We start from the raw sequence: 16,735 nt of genomic DNA, 5'->3' as shown, positions 1-16,735 counted from the left end.
AAAGGTGTAAAGAAACTTCCCTACCAAACTTCAGCATGAGGGTCATTCTGAAACACAGGAAATGAGGAAATTTCATCTACAATGTAGATGCCATGTTTATCACCTTTTTGGTTATTATTTGAAATGCTATCTGTGATACAGTTGTTATTTGCTTCATGCTTATATCATCTTTATTAGGAAAAGGTGAGGTGAGGACAAAAGAGTAGAGAAATAACAACTGCCTTGTGTTTTCTACAGTCTGAATTCTATGGAGTTACTTTAAAAAAATGCTTTCTTTTTGAGTTCTCCGATCAGTTCTCATGTGGGGCTTTTTCTTCTGGACACGTAGTTTTCTTCAATGAAACTATAATCATACTCTACGTGCCGTCTCATAGTCTGGTAATACAAAATACATTTCATGTCTTTGTTTGCACACTTCATAAAAATAGTTGCTTGGAGAAAATTTGGAGACTCTGGCAAGCGCCATCTTGTGACCAGTGCCAGAACTGCACTCTATTACTACCAGAACCTTCTTATAGAAGGGTGGGAACTACATGCTGCCAAGCCAGCAATTTTCTCAGGCTTCTAGAATATACCATGCTCAAATTTAGAGTTTTGTTATGCATTATGCAAAACATTGAATGCTAATGTCTTTAATTCTAATGGGCTGATAAAAATCGCATAGTTACTGAAATTTGAAAAGATGATTTATAAAAAGAAAGTATAATTCTAGAAAAATAATTAATATTATTTTTTCCTGAATATTTTCCCATAATCTTTATTTACAAATACACATGAATGTATATAATTTCAGACCAGCTTTTCACTATGCTCAAGCCCATGGTTTGAAAGTTTTTCCATATCAATAAGTATTTTCATTGATTATGAATGACTTTAAATGTAATTTCCCCCCTAATTTGTAACATTTTATCTCAAACTTTTTTCTGCTCCTGTTAAAAATTGACTAAATATAGGGGCGCCTGGGTGGCTCAGTGGATTAAGCCGCTGCCTTCGGCTCAGGTCATGATCTCAGGGTCCTGGGATCGAGCCCCGCATCGGGCTCTCTGCTCTGCAGGGAGACTGCTTCCTCCTCTCTCTCTGCCTGCCTCTCTGCCTACTTGTGATCTCTCTCTCTGTGTCAAATAAATAAATAAATAAATAAATTGACTAAATATATATTAAGGATTATTTTTACATAAAGATAGTAAAGACTCTCTTAAGCCTCCAACCACACAATCCCATTAGCAGTCAGCCTTATATTTTTTGTGATTTTGTTAGACATAGAGCATTAAGGCAGTCTTTTATCTTTAAATGACATAATACAGTGCTTGCCATTCTACAATTTCCATTTTCACCTAATACTACTTCTCAGACATTTTTTTTTCAAATCACTACATGTTCATATTTTATCTGTCAGCTATATATCAATTCTATGGATGCACCATGTCACATGATATTTTTAAAACTGCTAACAGAAATAAACCAAACCCCCTGAATAGACTTAAAAGATATAGAAAAATAGTTCTTGCTGACCACAGCCATACCTGTGGTCTGAAAGAATGAGTTGCAAGGAGGACACATACAGGGCAGTAGCCAACAGAGCAAGCAGGCTTGAGCTCGATCAGGTCCAGGAAAATTTCCACTATTGGCAAAAGACAAGAGGGGTATGATTGCATGTCTGTCGTGTCTGTGAATGCTTATGTGTCTGAAACCAAACAGGTATACTGTTGCAGCATCACTGTGCTCTTCTCACCATAAAAATAATCACGAAACAAAGCAATTCTAAAAATGCTGAATCCAAATAAAAATGTATTTTGAAATCCTTAGTAATCTGAACACTTCAGAGATGCTGACTGTTAACATGGGAGTCTAGTTCTCTTTAAGGAAAATGCATATATTTTACACAAATGTTGTCACTCAACAGCATATCTGAATCCCTTCCACATTTGTTCACATACATTTATATTTGTGTTTGTACTTGTCAATCACTTTTTATGCTTACATTTTTCTATCAGTTACTTTTTGTGCAGAATAATAAATGTTTACATCAAAACATAATACAATTTGTAACAAAAATAGAAACATAGAATGCCATGTAAAAATTAACATGAACAGCTTGCCTCACTGAAGTCTTAATTTAGAAGCTGTAATCTGATCACCCATTCTCACACTGTGGACTTCATAAAATATTGAGAGAAACTAAATTTTCATGGGATTGATTCTGTCACAGTAACAGCAATTCTCCCCAAACCGTATTCCATTCCCACCTCTCCCAGGCAATAACGTCTGCGTTTTTTTTTCACCATAACACAAAAGCCCGAAGAAATTCCCAGAAAATAACTAGCTTTAAGACAGCCATTACCTTGAAGCTTCTTGTCAGCTGCAGCCTCCTGAAATGCAGCCCCTCCCCCGAGACTGGCCGGGCACAGCTCACTTCAAGCTTCTCAGAGAATGCTCCGCCCCCTCCTGTGATGGGGAAAGTAGGGGGCCTTTCCCTCAATTAGAGGGAGGAGAATCGCCAAGTTAACTGAAATTCACTTAAAGGGGAAAAACGTTCATTTTTAAAAGACTTGAAAGTGAAATGGCAACATGTGTCTCTTTAATTTCCATTCAAACCAGAGGGGTAAGGTGATTTCCTGAAAAGACTTAGCAAATCCCTTTATCATAAAATGAAGATCCAGTTAAAAATAGCTCTTGCATATTTTTCTTGCCTTTTCTGGCATCTTTTTTTTTTTTTTTTCTTTTCTGGCATCTTATTTCTACCAGATTTTAAGACCCAGCTGGTCATTGTCCATTAAAAAGACCTGTTATGTTCTTGTTTCTGATTGCCGTGAATGAATACATTAATTTGTGAAGAATTATATCTCTGTAATTTTATTTCTCTGGCCCTGGGACATGGTATGTCTCTTTTACTCAGGTTGTCTCATTTATCCTTCAGAATGTTTTCTAGTTTTTTCAAGTACAGTCACTCCTTAGACATAAAATATCAATCAAAATCCTTAAAGAAAAGAGATCTGTATCTAAATATAATGAAATTTAAAAACACGGTAAAAAACACAAAAAACCAAAGTTGAAAACGGGATAACAAACTTCACAAAACCGTTTTCCATTAAAAAAACTCTAATCTAAAGTAGAGTTTCCAAATTAGTAAGAACAAACAGCAGAGTGGGAAAAAACAAGCAAAGCTATAAATAAGCAATTCACAATATTCTTTTTTTTGAAGATTTTATTTGTTTATTTGTGAGAGGGAGAGAGACATTATGAGAGCGGAGAGGGTAAAAGGGAGAAGCAGGCTCCCTGCTCAGCAGGGAGCCCGATGTGGAACTTGATCCTGAGACTCCAGGATTATGATCTGAGCCAAGGCTGGTCACTTAACCAACTGAGTCACCCAGGAGCTCAGCAATCTACTACAATATTCTGTGGGGATAGTTCTACCCTGCTCCTATTTACTTCTTGTGAGCAAGCTCAAGTAATTTAACTACATGTTTCTCTCTCCTTTTTGCGCAGTTGCAAGCCTCGAGGCTGTTGGGTAGATTTGTTTAAATGTGGTGCTATAAAGCTCACTTGATTCTCACAGTAATCAATGCCCTGCAACTTATCTTGCCATTGTACAAGAGCTGATATTTTGGCTCCCACCTGCAACTTTATTGGTTTTATATCAATTTGTTCTCTGGAGAAAGGAAAGTGCTATTCAGTGGGGCTTCTCAAAACCCAAAGAATCAAAATAAAAATTAAAAGTAAATGATACATGAAGGATGCTCACCTTCCCTAATAATCAAAGAGATGCAAATGTAAACAGCAATGAGATTTTTCTACCTAATTTCACTTACAAAGACATGAAGAAATGATACAATGGACAGTTGGCAAGAAAATGAAGAAATGGGCACTTTGGCTCTTGTGCAAGGTCGTGAAGCTGGGAAGAGGGCAACATAGAATTAAAGCCAGTCTGTTTGACTCCCAAACAAAAGGATGTGTTCTTTCTCCACTAGTATTTACTGCTTCCTGGGCTTGGAATCCTGAGTCTTTGGCTGAACCAAGGATGATGTCATTTACCTTCAGATTGTGATGAAACTGATAAATGTAACCCCAGAGCGAGCATTGCTTAATTTCCTGTCAGTTCTGGGGAACACACTGGTGAACTACAACCACCTTCAGTAACTATCATACTTATCTATGAACTCTCCGTCTTTGACGTATATTCACACTTCAACACAATTTTAAAAAATATTTTTCTGCACTATGTTTTCTCACTGATCATATCTGCATGATAGCATTCACTTGGTTATGGGGTAGATGACATATCTCTTTTGTGTTGCAGGGCTTGGCAGTATCTTCCCCTGGGCAGGGGTTGAAAAATCAGTCCTTTATGTAGAGAAACGCCCCAGTTCATTCCATCCTTATTTATATTTGGCAACTCCTCCTTCTTGTGCTTTCGTTGTTTGCTACTTCTAATTCAATATGAGAAAATCGTTTCTCTATCCTCTTTCACTGAGCTTTTGTGTTCACAAAACATTCCATAAAGTAAGACTTAAATTTAGATTTTTAACTTAGAGGTGCTGTTTCCCAGGAAGGGCTAAAACCTACACAGTGCCAATGGATCTTTCAAGGGGTTAGTTCTCTTAACATAATGTTTTCTAGGTTAAAAAACACAAGCAACATATAAAGTGTAAATAAATATGATGAGACCCCCACAACCTGATCCATTATCACAGTAAACAAGTAAACGCAACTGCTACCTCCTGCCACCTCTGATTATTCAGGCTGGAATAACAGAGCTGCAGTATGACACAGCTCTTCCTGTAATTAGCAAATAAGAGAAAGAAAACTATCTGCACTGGGGACTCTAAAGAAAGAAGAAGCCATTATTCTTCCAGAGACAAATAACAGCTGGGTCAGAATGGGTCAAAATTACTCAGCTAGCCAATCTGAATAAAGGATATCAAGGGGTCTTTGGTGAGGAGGTACGGATTTCTATTGGCAGAATCCAATGTCTTACTTTTAAGAATTTGTCATGGAGGCATTATAACAGAGTCATGTTTTTGAAGCATTTGAACAGGCAGACATACAGGCAGACAGTTGTGGGTTTGAGACCTTTATTAGTTCAGCAGAGAGAAATATATCAAATCCTTGACAACTATGCTAAGTTGTCATCTCCCCACACTAGATAGCATAGTTAAGAAAGACACATGAGTCACATGTATCTCTGATACTAACCTAGGTTGTCTAAATATTAAATCATATTTAATGGTACAATAGAAAAGAGTTTATTACCTGTCTAAGTGTGCAGTAAGAGAGAGATGAGATAGGAAGTACCGGAAAGGGGGCAAAAGAAGTCCAATTTAACCACTGAGAAACTGAATTTGCACATGCACAATCAGTGCAGCCAGATAGAGACAAGAAATTAATCAATAGATACACAATATGCTAGGAAAACCTTATGTCACTGATCTGGTTTTAGCTGCCTGGTTTTCTAGAAAAGCCGTGTTTTTAAAGAATCCTTAACTCTTCTTATTAGGGCTAGTAAATGGTTCTCACCTGCTATAGCCTCTTATCCTGAAACTTCACAAAAGAGCCTGAATAAATTATGTTCAATGGGTGAAAACTGAATTAGATTAAAACACGGCAGAAAAGAAAAGGGATCAGATACAAAGTTTACTTTGCTAAGAAGAAAGAATGTGGATAAACACAGAAGAATAAATAATATCAGTAGAGATGAGAGACATGGAACGTGTTTCGGGAGAGAGGGAAAAAAACAGAGAAGAAAGATTATGATAACAAACCTAATATCCTGTCTTTATTATTTCTATTGTAGTATAAAAAGGGAATGAGTGCAGGAGAGGCTTAGCCAGTGTCAGGGACATTATTTGTGTTCCTGGACAATTTGGACCTTTTGGACTCCACTGGATTATCATGAGGGAATGTGTGGCTTTGCGTTTTCTATCCTGCTAGTGCTGCTCCATCTGTCCAAAGGAAACAAAGATCTCATGGACACAGAGAGTAAGATTCAGCACCAACCTCATTAAGAGTATGACTTCAGGAGACAGAGATTCCTGATGGCTGTTGGGAAAGAATTAAATGTGTTAAACCACTATAAGCTACTATTCAAGAGAGTATACAGATGTCTACGAAAGGAGGGTCAGAAGACCATAAGCAGGTTTTAAGGTTATATTTGTAACTATGTTATCTAGTATGTGGTGATGACAACCTAGCTGTCAAGGAATGGAGAGTCAGGCCATTGGGTGAAACCTCAAGTGGATACCTGAATGGATTCTTGCACAATTTTCTTCAAAGTGGTTTAACACGAGAGATTTTTATCCCCCAAATGAGAAGCTATGACTCTTAATTACAGAAGAGTGAACAAAATAAATTGTACTGCTAATTCACAACCTAACATAATTTTAGTATGAAATACAGCTTTTAATTCAAAATGCTATGGATACAGCAGGAAGCAAATGCATCACATACCCTAGGTTCTCAACACATTTTCATGGAATAGTTCATGGAATGGGAGGAACCTTACCCAATGTCACGTGGATCGTAGAGGATCTGGTCCTGTGATCTGGCTGTCTTGATTCTCACTCCAGCTGCTTGTCCAGCAGAGCCTTCTCCCTGATCAGTACTTCTGAGGTCACACTGCCTTTCTGGGGCTAAATGGGCATCACATGCAGATTCCCCAGGTCACGTGTATCTTTGATATTAACCTAGACTGTCCCAAAGGAGACAGGGAATCAAACCGATTCAATGGAAAAGGTGTAAAGAAACTTCCCTACCAAACTTCAGCATGAGGGTCATTCTGAAATACAGGAAATAAGGAAATTTCATCTACAATGTAGATGCCATGTTTATCACCTTTTTGGTTATTATTTGAAATGCTATCTGTGATACAGTTATTTGCTTCGTGATGAAATGACCTCTCTCATGAAAAGTATGATCTGGGTACAGGCAAGAAGGGAAATAATAGCTGCCTTCCATCTTCTATATCTAAATCTCTGTGGTTATCCTTTAAAAAAATGCATTCTGTTTGAATTCTTACATCAGTCTTAGTGTGGGTGCTTTTTCTGCACCTATGAAAAATTTCAGCAGAACTGCAATCACACTGTACATACTGTCTCATCACCTGCTAATGAAAAATATGGTTCATTGCTTTGTTTGTCCACTTCATAAAAATGGTTACCTGGAGGAAATTTAAGACACCAGGCAAGCGCCATCTTGTGACTAGAAACAGAACTGCAGATACCCTGGTCCTTAGTGGGGAAGGCTGGGAACTACCGTTATCCAGACAGTGGCCTTCTTAGGCTTCCATACTTTTTCATCTTCAATTTAAGAATTGTGTTAGGCAAAAATGGAATAATAATGTCTTTATTATAATGTAATTATTATAATATCTCCCATACATATTGTATCTCTTCATCTTTTAATTTTTCAAAGAAAGCAAACCGCCACAATAATGGTCAAAATATAAGGGTTTTCTCTCCATATTTCTAGATTTTTCCTACAGATATTTATAAATATGCATGGTTTTAAACAAGAATATGCTTGATCATCTCTCCACATCAATATTTTCCCACATCACTTTTTTTGTGAATTACTTTTACAAGAGTTGTCTATATTTCTAAAATTCGATCTCATTTTTCTCATAATTAGAATCATTCAAGCTTACTCTTTTCAAAGTAAGATTTTTTAAATGGAGAAATATGATATACAGAAGACTGAAATGTTCTCTCTCTCCAACAATACCTATATCCCCAATTAATAAGGAAGCATGCATATTTCCAGATTTTTCTGGCATATAATGTATTAATATAATAAAGGTCGTTCTGCAATTTATTTTTGGAATATACCATGGACATCTTTTTTTATTATTATTTAGCTCATTACATTAGCTTATTCTTTTTACAGTTGCATAGTATTCAACTTTATGGATGCATTATCCTATGTGACTATTCTATGTTTTAAACATTAATTTTTTGAATTATTTTTCAAGAGTACATCAAAATACAAATACATACCTTCTACTTGAACCAAAGTCTGGACAATAATCTAAATATCTGAATTGTAAGAAAAGCCCAAGCAACCAGATAACCAGCCTTCTCAGATCCACCTCCAGGTAAAGACAATGGAGTGTGTATGGTGTCTATTTAAGTATCTGTAACAAAATAGATTGCTCCCTCTCAGCTCCATTATGCATTTCCAAAAAACTCTAAAGATATGTAAAGTCCAAAGAAGAAAATACAGACCATCATTACTTCAACCACTGAGTTGTTTACTGTTTACATTTGAGTCTAATCCCTTTGGTTGTTTCCCTCATCATAGATACACTAGAATGTACCATCTGCGACTACATTTATTCACCCATATATTTGAAGATTTTTCCATGTTTATATATATTTATATATTTTGGGGAAGGTAGGTTTCTCCACCATGTTTTAAAATTATTTATGCTGACACAGGTACTACATGCTAAGTGAAATGTGGAAGAAAGAAGTGGAAAATTTCCTCTATTTTTCCCCTAGACATCTTTTACTACTAGACATACTGTTTGTTGTGTTTTATTATATTAACATAAGCCCATTTTTCCTTAGCTAATGATTTTTCAGATATTTTTCAGATTTTGGTAAAAATAGGAACACATATTCTTCTGATAGCTAGGTAGGGATGTAGACAAAGACAGTCCTCTGAACTTCCATAAAAAGGCAATTCTTCTAAGGTATTGAGTATCCACTGACAACCAAACTCCTAATTTTCAGAACTATTTAAATCCCCACAGTTATACATTACTTCAGATTATTACTATATAAACTCCTTCACAACAATAAGATTTGTTAAAAACACAATACAATCAAAGTAATATGAAAAGCCAACACCCCAATTAACTTCATTTTTCATTTGGGACTATCACAATCTTTTCTTTTTTTTTCAAAATAAGAAAGATTTATTTCTCAACTTTTGTTTCATCATTTATCCCTTGTTACCACTGCTTTTTGTCTGAAACCTAAAATGCACTATTCAGAAGTTAGTTTTGGCCACCTCATGAAGTAATTTTTCCGCAGGTGTAATCTGATCACCACCTCCCCCACTTTCAAAATGTGGACTTTTAAAATATCTGAAGGAATACAAAATTCAGGCATTAATTCCCTCATGGAAACAACGACCCCCACGAAATGACACTCCTTTCTCTTCACTCCAAAGCAGCAGCCCCTTCTTTTCTCACCTTTACTCGAAAGTTTCCAGAAATCACCGAAAATAACTGGCTTTTACGACAGCCATTACCTCCAAGCTTCTTCTCTTCAGGGCGGAAGCCTCCAAGTCTGTATGTAATGCGGCTCCTCCTCCAAGACTGCCCAGGCACAGCTCACATCCAAGCTTTTAGAGAATGCTCCGCCCCTTCCCTGTGATGGAGAAAACAGGAGGTCCTTCCCTCATTTAGAGGGAGGAGAATCACAATTTAAACAGCAATACAGTTAACAGAAAGAATTGGGTCATTTTAAAGAATTTTGAAGCATAATGGCAACATATGTCTGTTCAATTTCCATTCAAATCCCTAAGGTGGGTGATTTCCTGACAACAACAACAAAAAAGAAATAGAAGTAGCAAATTTCTTTTTCATAAGTAAAGATGCAGTAAAATTTTCCTTGCATATTTTTTCAGACCTTCTCTTATACTTTGTCTCTGGTAAATTTGAAACCTGCTAGTCAAGCTCCACTATGAAAGAATGCTGTGTCTTGATTGGGATTGTTATGAATGAATACTTTATTTTAGGTAGAATTAATTATTTACAATTTTGAATCTGAATCTGGGACATAATATATCTATTTCTTCTTTCATTTAGGTCTAATACTTCCTTCCTTAAGTCATTTCTAAACAAAATCCTGAAACAAAATCTGGCTATACCAAAATTGAAAACAAAACAAAACATACATGTGTCAATAGTAAAATCAGAATAAGCCAAAGTAAAAAAAAAAACAAACAAAAACACAAACATAGAAATGTTTTTCAATGCATATGACTGGATAAACAAAAATATCCCTAAGCTGGTTCTTATATTTTAATAAGAAAGAAATGAACACCAGGGTAGAGAAACTGGTAAAAGCCGTAAGAAATTAACAATGTTCTTCCTTATCCCCAATATTCATTTTCCTGTGAAGAAAGCATAAATGGTGCAACTTGAAGGTTCTGCTTCTAGACTAAAAAGGCCTCTAGGCTGATGGATAGTTTGCTCAAATCTTGGGTTCTGTTAGTTTCATTTCATTCTCATAATGAGCAGTAATCTGCAATTCACTTTCCCCTCTGAATAAAGCTGACATTTTTGTTTCATCTGCTATTTTATTTATTTATTTTGTTGTTGTTGCAATTTGTTCATTATTTCTAAGATGTGACAATTGTAGGTAGAGACTTATGTATCTTTAACCTTAAAATTATAAGAATGCCAAAAAGGATAGGAATACATTACTGGGCAAGTAAGAAAAAATTGTTTAGCCCTAAAAGAAGTGGGAGAAAAGGCTGGTCAGCTTTTCCTGAGGCTCTTTTAGCATACAAAGCATTTTTGATCTCTCCCAGATTAAAGTCCATTTATTTTGGTCACGTAATATCTGATATGATTTCTAACAGCACATCCTCTCAAGAGCTCTAATATAATTTCAGAAACTAAAGCTTCTCAATACTACAATTCTCTAAAAACAGTTTCTGTTCGTGAGAATTTTTGCAAAATTGCAAAATCAGTTCTGCTGTTTATCAAGGACATAATACTAAGAAACATTGTTCTTTGAAACATGGCAACATTGTCAACAGAGAACTGATAAACTTTGTTATTTAAAATGGGAAGACCTTGAGAGACTGTTATTAAGAATGAAAAGGTTCTACTCTGAGAGTTGCTCTTTTATTGTTTTTGGTATTATTTTGTAATTTTCTTCAGTATTAAAAAATGCTTTAAAAAGAAGCCAGTGGAACATAAAAAATAAACATACCGAATATAAAATATTGAATATACCAAGTATTGGTGAAGATTAGGAGAAACTAAAGGTTTGTACACTGCTGGAGTATAAATTGGAACTAATATTTTGGGAAATGCTTGACATGATCCCCTAAAGTTGAACAGAGAACATTTAGGGCTTTTGGTAGCAGAGTGGCATGACCAAACAGGTAGTGGAGAAATAATCTCCACAGAAAGAGATACGTATACTCCAGAGCACAAATAAGACTATCTAGTCTGACCTAGGAAGTAAATATCCAAAATTCATTTCTTTTCATTTTATTTATAAGCATTTATTTATAAATACTTTAAAATGGTTATAAAAATCATTTGTACTCTAATATATTATATACTTTATAAAAAATACAAACTGGGGAGTATCATCAAATTTTTTACAATGGTGAAAATAAGAAATATGTAGAATACTCTGCTTTATGGAACACATAACCCACCTAAGTTCTCCCACGTGTTTTCTCCTTGATTTGCATTGTTTGGGATTATAATATTATAAAAGACTAATCTGAACTTCCTAGTATACCTGATTTTGCTGCTCTTGGAAGTTGCCATTACTCATTAAATGTTTAAGATAATAATGAGAAACTGAATTATATTAAGTCAAGTTTTTATAAAAGGATTGGTTCTTGCCAACTTCAGACAATGCTACAAAATATGTGGACCTACAGTTTTTCCATTTGGATTGTATTATAATATAGGTTTTCACTGAAATATTACAAAGTCAAAATTTTAATGGCAATGATTGTAGTTTTTTTAATGTCAACTTAATTTCTAAGTTCTCTAGTTGACTTTGAGACTTCAAAAATAATGAGTGAATATTTTGGGATACCTGGAAAATTCCAAAGAAAAGCAAAATCCATAGACACAAAGCATCAAACATACCAAGTTGCAATGCAATAATTTTTATTAGAGTTTTACATATAAAAGTATTCACTTTAAATCAAATTAAGATAGTAAAATCAATATGGTATATGCATCACCTTATAATATTTTGAGAAGTTAACAATATTTTAAAGCTTAAGGTTAAACCTTTCTATAATATGAATACATTTGTGTGTATCTGGGTCTGTATGCTTACATATATACATATAATGATACATTAATATAAAGAAGAGCAACCTAGGAATAATAGAAAGGAGAGGACTAAACAGTTAGAATGAAAAATAATCTTAGAATATACAATTTGCATTCACAATGAGATTATACAGACATTATTTTTCATATATTCTATACAGATGGCCAAAAGATTTAGTATGCTTCACGTGTATGTATATTTTCAACTCAAAATAGTTAACCTCTATCATTTTATGCTGCCTCATCATATTCATAGATTCTGCATTTAAGGAAAAACTAAACTTTTTACTTATTCCTCTGCTTCTTTTTGCGATGTTTATTTTATTTTATTTTATAGTTCTTTTTATTGAAGTATAGTTGACATACATTATTCTATTGACTTCAGGTGCTATGTTTATTTTAAATGTTGCATTTTCACTTTGTTAACAACTTACCCAATAATAAAATTGTTCCTTGTTCTTAGGTAACTACGTTCTAATTTTAATTGAGCTGCCAGTTTCTCCTAATAGATATGCCCTTTTGTTATTTTCTTCTCCAAAATCTAACCCTAATTTGAGAGTAATAAAACTGTCAAGATGTCTCTTACACACAAATCATTTTTGGCAGTTTTTAGATGGCTAGAAGATAATACAAAAGGCTTATTCGCTCACCTTATAAAAGAAGAAATGAAAAACAGACTGAAGTATATTTGGTGTTAGAGGAACAATTATTTTTTTTCAGATATACATTATAGAACAACCATCAGATCAAAGAGAGAAAATCAACTCCTACGTTAATTTTGTATAGCTAAAGTACTATTGATGTAAATATATTTCATCAACTGCCTCTTCAGTATATGTAGAAGCATGTTCTTATGTGCATGGGCAGACACAAAAACTCTTTACAAATTTATGTACAAGATTTTATTACTAGGTCATTATTCCTTACTTATCAGTGATGATTGTGGTCCACACTTTACAGGAAGTTTTTTAAAGCCCTGGAGATTTGTCACTCATAATTCATAAAATGGTTTACACTAACTTTTTTTGGAGAGAGTTCATATTACAGAAGTTTATTACCTCCAAAGCAATATACACATTCAGTACAATTTTAATAAAAAAAAAACCCCTTAACTTTTTTTTATTTTTTCATTGTTCCAAGATTCGCTGTTTACGCACCATACCCAGTGCTCCGTGCAATAAGTGTCCTCCTTAATACCCACTACCAGGCTCACCTATCCCCCCCAAACTCTCAGTTTGTTTCTCAGAGTCCATGGTCTCTCATGCTTAGTCTCTCCCTCTGATTTACCCCAATTCACTTTTCCTTTCCTTCTCTTAATGTCCTCCATTGTTTTACTTTAACTTTTAACAGGTATTGCCTAAGTCTCTAAGAAAAGGTCATGGTTAGGTCCATATATTTACATATTTTATCCAATAGGGAAATCCAGTCTCCTATCCTGATATAGTCTATCATTCTAATAAATTAACCAAAACCTGTCATTCTTCTATCTTCCTCCCCTGCACACATGAACCTAAGGATTCTTGTCATAAGCTATCGATCGATGGTTGGGTATAATGGAAGAAAGTCCCGAGAAGGTTGGCCTTAGAGCTGCAATGAAATGGATTGTATAAAAGACAGGAAATCCAAGTTTTCCAAGACTATATCAACTCAGAAACAAACTTCAAGAGGTAGACTGTTGATTCAAGAGGAATGGAACAAGAATTAGAGACTATGGGAGGACCAAAAGAAATTAATAAGAAAAATCCAATTGTGATTTTTTGTATTGGGATGTTTAAGGTATTGGGCTTGATATTCTCTATTTGGACAGTCTATTACTGCAGAGTTTTTTTTTTTTTAAATCTTTCTTCTTTTCCTTTTTTCTTCTTTTCTTTGTACTCCTCTTTTTAAAATTCTAACTGTCGAAATCATAGGGTAACAACAGTATTTCACTTCTTAAGTGGTATGAAATTCAAATGATTATCCAAAAGCCCCATGCTAAGAATGTTATGTTTTAGCTCATGTCACCAAACTTTGGGACTCAAAAGGTTAATTCCTCAGAATATTGCAATATGGAGTATAGTCCATTAAAATCCAGAAACATAAAATTTCCTATATGTCTATATTATGACATTTTAATGTAAAAATTGGTCATAAATGTCAATTTTCAGTGGAATAAAAAGACTTAAAGATGGTGATTCTAGATATATGGGAAACTGTTCAAAAGGCCCACTCTTTATATATTGCTAGGGAGACATATGGCAAGATGATTACATATTTGATATTTCCATTATGACAAGCAGACTGTTAGATATGAATTTGTTTCTCAATTATGCTACTTATTAGTTGTATAATCTTAAATATGTTCCTCAACTTTGGGGTGCCTCATTGTCTTCAGCTATAAAGTGTGTGTAATCTTAATGTCTATATCTGAAGTTGACAGAAGTTATTGAAACAATACTGTAGTTTATCAGATATCAAATCAAATTTGTAACTGCAACCATATAAGAAATGTCACATTTGAAGGTAAAGTCACTGAATTAGAATTAATAAGCCTACCATCAAGAAACAAATATTACACTTGAGAACAATGCCTAAAGAGACCTTTCAGGGAACTGGTGCTTGTTTTGTTATCCAAAAGTTCTCAGCCTCAGGTAGGAAATATCTTTTCTGGCAGGTCAGGAACCTTGGAAATTTGGGGGGAATTCTGGGGACTGCTGCAGAGTAACAGGTATTGCAAACAGATGGAGATGAATTTCTTGGTCCTCATTCTATAGCTTTGGATGAGGCAAAAATAAGGTAAAAATGGTAAAGGGCATTTCTGAAGTAATAAAGACCATTTAAGACAACTTTGGAGGCACTTAGGTGGCTCAGTCAATTAAACGCCTGACTCTTGGTTTTGGGTAGGTCACAATCTCAGGGTCATGAGATCAAGCCCTGCGCAGGGCTCCATGCTCACTTGCGAGTCCACTTGAAGATTTTCTCCCTCTGCCCCCCACCCATGTGCACTTGTTCTCTCTCTCTCTTTCTCTCTCCCAAATAAATAAATAAATAAATAAATCCTTAAAAAAATAAAACACAGCTTTGTATTCCTTTCATAATCTTCCAGCAAAAGTTATCACGTCTTGGTAGTTTCTCATCCTGAAAGTTGTTAATTATTCAATAAGAAGGAATGTGTACATTTAGTAATGTTATTGATGCACTTTCATGACTATCTGAGGTTATGTGTAGAAAGAACACACTCTGAAAGCCGAAGTTCATAAACAAAATTAATTTGTTACCATTAATATTGATTTACTTTGGAATTTTATTTGGAAAATTTTCCTAGATGTTGGAAACTGATTTAAAGGAATAACACAAGTAAAAAACTTTCTGATGATCATGATGATAATAACAGTATATAAATAAGCATATGTCTACTTTTTGTTATATTCAAAATTTGTACAAAATGATTATTCAAACAGTAAGTTAAAGTGAGAATGATTATTGCTTTTTGGAGGCGGAATCCAGAGGAATGACAGTCAAAGAAAAGAAATCGTCCCCAAGCTAAGAAATGGCCAACTATACATTCTGTGTCTTTGTTTCAGCTTTAAAAAAATTGCTGGCACTAACTACTTTGTGATCTATTTCCAATCTCTGTTGACTATGTTTTATGCTTTCCTGATAGATGTCTCTATTTACACACTATTGTCAGAAGATAAAACCAGTCCCCAATCTCAGGCAGATATATTCTGAACATTTGCTACTTAAATGCACCTTTTTGTTATCTTCTGACTGATAGCGTGTACCATCCAGTTACAAGCTTCCTTGATAATAACTGGAACATTATGTGTTTAAGGACATTATTTGTTTAAAACAAGTGAAAGGGAATGTTAATTAGTATAAAAACCTACTTGTTTATGTAAGCATCCCTAGTTCCCACACTTGTAATCATTCCATTTCAAAATCCTCTCTGACCTGGCACACTCTCTTTCAAATGACTTTGTCATCTTCTTGGTTCCCTTATTGGTGAGTTAATAAAATTTGATACCTTAAAGGTAAATTTATTTAAAACAAATTTTCATTAGATAATATACAAAGCATGTAACAATTATTAAGTCATAGGCCTGGACCAATAACCAACACTGCCTATAATAAGCAAATAGTATGGCCACAAGAATGTATGTTGGCTGCCCACCTTCATTGCAAGAACAGGAGAAAAGAGCTTCCTGAAGTTGAGCGCTCAGATACAGAAAAAGACAAACTAGTCAGTGAGTCACTGCCAGGGTCAAAGGGGGCTGAGAAATTGCTTGTTAAATGTGTGGGAATATGGTGGTGCAGGACAAAGTGTTTCTAGTGGAGAGAAATGAACTCCCTCTGACAAATCTCTGGTCAAATGTGTGGGAACATGGTGGTAAAGGACAAAGTGCTTCCAGTGGAGAGAAATGAACTCCCTCTGACACACTGCTCACAAGCATACAAGTTTGAGTTTGCTTCATTTTGGGGATTTTGTGTTCCTGAGTTGATACTAAAATCCTACAGGCAGCAAATGGCTAGTGAAACTGTGAGGTAGATCACTTAGAGTGATTTAATAGTAAGATTTTTTAAAAATAAAATTGCTGAAGACCTGACAACTGCATTATCACAGTGCACAGGAATTAACAACAACAACAACAACCAACCAACCAACTCTTGTCCCACTCTGAGATAGCAGATTAGAGTTGCAGTATAGACACAGTTCTT

At 34.8% G+C, this 16,735-nt stretch overlaps 1 protein-coding gene across 2 annotated transcripts in view; it reads right to left on the bottom strand.

Annotated features, from left to right (window-relative positions):
* The window catches only part of PWWP3B (PWWP domain containing 3B), a 30,845-nt gene extending 21,565 nt beyond the window's left edge, over window positions 1-9,280 (bottom strand). Inside the window, exons 1-5 of one of the 2 annotated variants that reach the window (XM_045994523.1) lie at window positions 9,191-9,280; window positions 7,989-8,125; window positions 6,500-6,685; window positions 2,342-2,516; window positions 1,524-1,621 (exon numbers count right to left, since the gene is read on the bottom strand). The gene's annotated coding sequence lies outside the window, so the exon portion shown is untranslated. Of the gene's footprint in view, window positions 1-1,523; window positions 1,622-2,341; window positions 2,517-6,499; window positions 6,686-7,988; window positions 8,126-9,190 lie in introns of those variants that run through there. The other variant, XM_045994524.1, reaches the window with a different exon arrangement.
* Between the last annotated feature and the right edge of the window lie 7,455 nt (window positions 9,281-16,735).

Source organism: Meles meles, chromosome X (genome assembly GCF_922984935.1).
Source record: "Meles meles chromosome X, mMelMel3.1 paternal haplotype, whole genome shotgun sequence".
In the NCBI taxonomy this organism is placed as follows: domain Eukaryota; kingdom Metazoa; phylum Chordata; class Mammalia; order Carnivora; family Mustelidae; genus Meles; species Meles meles.
Note: the sequence above shows the minus strand (reverse complement) of the source record. Positions and strands in the feature narration are given on the sequence as shown.